We start from the raw sequence: 6,089 nt of genomic DNA on the forward strand, positions 1-6,089 counted from the left end.
GGACTTTCCCTGTTGCTGGGGCCTTACTGTAGCATTCTTCTGTTTCCTCTCAGGTTTAGTACCAGCCTTGAAAAACTCATGATCCACCATTTAATGAATAGACTTGAGGATCTTAATGAAGGCGTAGCACCTCAGTCACCTAGCACTAAGTACCTATTACATGCCAGGGACTGTGCTAAACTATGGGGTTAAAAAGAAAGGCAAAAACCAAATCCCTGCTCCTGGGGGTGGGGTCAGAGGTATAACATGCAAACAACTTGTACAAATAAGATGTATACAGGATAAATTGGTGGTAGTCTCACAGGGAAAGCATTAAGATTAAGGTTCTTGTGTCTCACTTGTTTCCCTTGAGTATCCTTATTCCCCTGGTGCTATTCCTGCTGTTGCTGGGAGGAATACTCCAACTTAAAAACCTTTAAAACCCTTACCTTAGAACCAAGGCAGAAGAGCAGTTAAGGGCTGAGCAATGAGGGTTAGTTAAGTGACTTGCCCAGAGTCACACAGCTAGGAAGTATCTAAAGTTAGATTTGAAGCTAGGACCCCCTGTCTCTAGGCCTGGCTCTCAATCCACTGAGCCACCCAGCTGCCCCACTCCAACTCACTTTTAATCTATAATCTTCAAAGTTTCTAAGGACTCTACTTTATATTTACATTGTCAACCACGTAATCGCTTTCAGTAAATCTGAAATAAAATAGGCAGAGCTCCAAGCTAATAACAGCTTTGTTGAAAAGACTAGTGTCTCTCAGCATTAAGTTTGAGAGGGCTGAGGTCACAGCTGCTCCTCCCAATGCGCCCTTTGTGGCAATGACCCATGAGCAGCAGGTCAGCAAAGGTTCAAGACCACCCACCACTGGTTACCTGGTCATACCTTAGGTGATTGGTAGACCTTCCACTTGATGGGGCATACTCAATTATAAAGTGCTAGCTTATTGAGTTAAAAGGAAAAATAACTGAATATTTCACATTACTTAACTGAATAACTTATAATATTTCTACTGATTATAAACCAATTATCCCAGATTAATCACTTCCTTTGGCTAACTACTGATTAATTCCATCATCTGGGCTCTTGTTCCAATAAAGGGCCAGGGGATTCTCATTCTCTTCACTTCCCTAGTGAAGGGTCTTGCCTTCAGAAAACATCATTGGCCCCAGTTTCTCTGTCACAGCTTCCTGGGCTAGGTCCAATAAAAAGCTCAAGCCAGCGGAACATCAGGCCTCTCAGACTTGGTGAGTACTGGACACAGTGGTAGTCACTATGTCCTGAAGATTGCTTGATGATTGGCCAGACCTTTCCAGATGAAGAGGAGGGGGAGCTGCTCTTCTAGCTATGTCTGAACAAAGTAAACCTCCTTTGTTAAATGTTCAATGACTCATGAGTGCCTCATTTCCTCCGATGTTGAACCTGAACTAGAGGGCACTTGTTGGCTTTAGAGAGGCACCTACATCTGACATAGTAAGATGGGATGATGAACGGCCCCCTCTACTCACAGTATAGTTGAGTTGGGAAAGCCCTGCAAATAAAGAGGGGTCTGGGTGGTTTGAGAGCCTGGAGGGATACCGCCTGGTTCCCTGAGGGCAACTTAAATGAAGAAATGTCTCCTGAAAGGGATAGGAAATGAGGGAACCCAACCAGTAACCCAATCTGTGGTCTCTGACCCAGAGGCTCTGGTCTTGCTCAGATAGGAGCCAAGGGACAGACAACCAGCAAAGACTGGGAAATTCCTACCTGCAATTAGGCCCTCAGTGATCAAACCTATGGCACAGGTGCTAAAGATGGCATACAGTGCTCTCTGGGCATGGGGGCAGGCTTACTAGAAAGGCAGAGACTCAAGTGGAATTGCTCTCTTCCACCTTGCCTGACATTTTTGTCACATCTCCCACCCTTCCCCCAGAGCAGCCCAATGGGAGTGCTCCCTCCCCTGTGTGGAGTAAAGCGGGAGGGGCCTGGCACTGTATCTCTAAAAGGTTCACCATCACGGCCCTAGCTCTGTGACTCCCTGACTTGAGAGCTCTGGGGGGACTCTCCATCCAAGAGTTGTGTTAGTTGCTAAAGTTTAAACAGAAACCTGTGGAAACTGAAAGCCTCCTTAAGTTTACAAAGTCAACCAAAGTTGTTGGTTCAGATGACTAAGTTCTTTTCCTTTGAGATGGTTCGTGGAATTCCTTCCTAAAAAAAGACTTGGGACCAACAGGTGATAATGTTGAGAGACCTCATGGGGAAGGTGAAATTGCTGTTATGTAAGAAAAGAGTATTCAGCCACTGTGGGAAAAGGAGACAATTGCTCCACAGCAACATCAAAGAGGGCAAAGATTTTGTCATTCTCTGTCAGGAAGGAGCTTTGACTGAAGGAATTCTGGGAATTATGTGAACTACACTGACTCCCATCTTGTGACTCAGTTCTGAAGCTAGTTCACTTCTCTATTCAATTATGGGTCTAGTCCAATGTCTGTCTTGTGAAAAAAATTTGTTCAACTAAGGTTATTGTGCAAAAACTTGTTTTTAGAATCTAACTTTTTGTGTATGGGAAGCTGGATCACTTCTACCTGTTGGTAGCGACCTTTAAGGACGTAGATTATACTGACCAGTCAGAGCTGAAGATTGATGCAAAGAGTTTTTTCACTGCTGGTGGGGTAAGGACTACTGAATGGGTACAGGGAGAGTCTACCTATCAAATTAGGTACTGAAATAGTTTGCATGCAAGAAGCTTATGACCTTTGCTATTTAATGTTTGTTCCAGAGCCTTTCTCCTTTGTGTTATTGTGGGAAAAGATAATTACGGATTTCAGTTTCTGTTCTAGGACCACCTGGTATTTACTAAAATTGGAGAAATAAAAATTGTTGAAAGCTTTGGACATATCCAGCCTAGAGATATATATATTAAAAATTATGCCAATTGTTTATTCTCAGTTTTATTTTTAAGAGAGAGAGACAGCATGTTGTAAACAACTGACCTCAGAGCCAGGAAGAATTGGGTTCAAAGTTTTCATCTCAAGATTATGAACACTGGGCAGGTCATATAATTTCTTAATACTGTATGCATCTCTTTAAAATGCTAAATTACAGAGAAAATGATGATCATTTGATTATTAATATTAACTTGTAATATTTCCTTCTGTCTAAAATCCCTACCTCTCAGCCTAGCTCAAATGGAGAAACTTCTCCCATTCTACCAAGGAAGGTGATCACATTTCCACCCCTCCCAAGACTGGGTTAGGGAACTCTTAGTCCATCCCATCATTAAATGTCCACCATTCAGGGTTGCCTTTCACTTATCAAGGGAGGACCCAATGATGTACTATCAGATGGGAGACCCTGGATTTAAAAGACCCTATGACTTTTACTTGGGTTCTTTGGTCACAGAGAGAGACCTTGTTAATAAACTACTTAATCATATTTGGAATGTTGTGTCTCAAAATTCCATTCACCACAGCACTTAGTCCTGTGTGGCATGCCAAGATGGTTGGGGAAATACAGTTGCAGCCAGGAAGAGCTCTCTCTTTGATCCTGGAGGAGTCACCATTAACTCCTTTCCAGTCTTTATTTCTTCATTTGTTTTTTGAAAACCCTTAGCTTCCCTCTTAGAATCAATACTGCATATTGGTTCCAAGGTAGAAGAGTGGTAAGGGCTAGGCAATAGGGGTTAAGTGACTTGCCCAGGGTCACACAGCTGGGAAGTATATACGGCCAGATTTGAACCCCAAACCTCCCATCTCTAAGCCTGGCTGTCAGTCCTTTGACTCACCTAGCTGTCCCCTCTAGATTCTACTTGATGAGAAAAATGCAAATTAAAGTAACTCTAAGATATCCCCTCACACCTATCAGATTGGCTAATAGAACAGAAAAGGAAAATAAATGCTAGAGGAGATGTGGGAAAATTGAGACCCGACCCTACTGCTCTCCTGGTGGGATTGTGAACTTATCCAATTATTCTGGAGAGAACTAAAGCCCCAGAGGGCTTTAAAACTGCAATGCCATGACTAGGTCTGTATCCCAAAGAAATTATTTAAAAGGGGAAAGGATCTGTTCAAAATTATTTATAGCAGCTCTTTTTGTGGTGACAGTATTTGAAACTGAGGAGACATTGGGAGGTGGGAGGTGACTGAACAAGTTGTGGTATACAATGTGATGGAATACAACTGTGCTATAACGATGTTTCTCCTGTGGGAAATTACCTAATTTTAAAATGGAAGCTAATCAAAAATAGAGCCCACTTGGCCAAAGTTTAGTTTCTAGTTTTTTTATTTTATTAAAATAAAATGCATTTTTTTAAATTGGGAAATACCAGTTTAAGATTAACTTATATGTCTGATAACAATAGTACAGGCTTGAAGAGGTGCCAATATGTGAAAAGCAAAATTAAGGCTCAGTGATTGGGAATGTGTTGTGGAGAAGGAGTTTAGAAAAGGAAGTCAGTATTTCTAATACAATCTTATCATTGGACCTTTCAAAGAAAAATTTCTGATTACAATAATTGTTCCTTTTGCCATCAATGATCAATTAATGCAGATTTAAAACTTTCTATTGTCAGATGTCCTCTGCTAAGCATCCAAGGGGGGAAATCGGCATATTTTATAATATACTTCATAGCATACTTTTTTGAAAACTGTTCACTCTTGAATGTCATTCCCATGTTGGCTTGTAGATATTAAAATGAAAGTATTTGATTCAATAAATGTTTTCTTTCAGTAAAAGAAAAAGTAAAATCTATTTCAGATTGCTTGCTTTCTCAAGGAGGGGGAAGGAAAGAGGGAAGAAGGATGAGAATTTGATTCAAACGTAAAGAAAAAGATTAAAATTTGTTTTTTCATATAGTTGAGGGAAAAAATATTTTTAAAAATAGAAATGAGTCTTACAGAGATTGCTTTCTTATTCATTAACTTGTGTTTTTATTCCATCGGTGTGCTTGAATTGTATAATCTTATTCCAAACAATAATCAATACCATTTCCCAGGATTTTGTACCCCCTAAGTCAGCGGTTCTCAACCTGTGGGTCATGACCCTGGCAGGGGTTGAACGACCAAAACACAGGGGTCGCCTAAAACCATCGGAAAATACGTATTTCTGATGGCTTTAGCCGCTGAGAAATCATGCTACTTTACAGCAAGATCTTGGAAAGAATGGGGACGCTGCTGCCCTCACATTGTACTAATATTAGTTACCTATCAGCAGCCCTCCCCCTATGAGGGGCGATGGATTTACCCTGTTGCCTAGAGACTGGACTCAAACAGAGACCCAGAGAGAGCACCAGGAAGCTGGCTCCAGAGGGGATAACAGAGTCCTGGAGTGGATAACAGAGTCTAGTAACCCCAGCAAAGTGAAGCCTCAGCTTGAGCTGGAGGGAGACAACAGGAAGAAGGCAGTGTCTGCAGACTCCCTCCCCAGGCAGGACTTACCTCCTGCCCCAGCCCTCAGGCTGCCTCCTGCTGGATTAATATTTCTCAACATATAATTAAATATTGTTTTTGTGATTAATCACTGTTTAAATTATGTTTGATTTGTAGCAATGAGACTACATGATGCATATTAGGTATTTACATTCCGAATCATAACTAGCAAAATTACAGTTTTGAAGTAGCCACCAAAATAATTTTTTGGTTTGGGGTCACCGCTACATGAGGAACTTTGGGGTCTCCAATCTACAAGCTAGTCCTGAAACCTGGGCTTCACCAGATCCTGCTAGGCTACAAGTTTGGGGTTCCTAGATTCCATGTTGAGAGATGGAAGGTAAAAATAATAATTAAAAAAAAACGACAGTCCAGAATTAGAGAGGTAATAAGTCTCAGTATATTCTGTCCTAATTAGATACATAACTAATGTCAACGTGGAATCTAGAAGTGCCCAAACTTGTAGCTTAGAGGGATTTGGTGATCCCCAGTTTATTTAGTCCACTTCACAGATGGCAGACTAAGATGTTTAGTGACTCTTCTGGTCTCCAGAAGCCTCTCCCAGTACATCACACCCTCCTGTCCATGAAGTAGGACTTTTCCTCTCATGTGACAAGGTCAAACCTGGGGTTTCTACCTCCAGACTAAACTGGGGATCACCAAATCCCTCTAAGCTACAAGTTTGGGCACTTCTAGATTC

Source organism: Monodelphis domestica, chromosome 7 (genome assembly GCF_027887165.1).
Source record: "Monodelphis domestica isolate mMonDom1 chromosome 7, mMonDom1.pri, whole genome shotgun sequence".
Lineage (NCBI taxonomy): Eukaryota > Metazoa > Chordata > Mammalia > Didelphimorphia > Didelphidae > Monodelphis > Monodelphis domestica.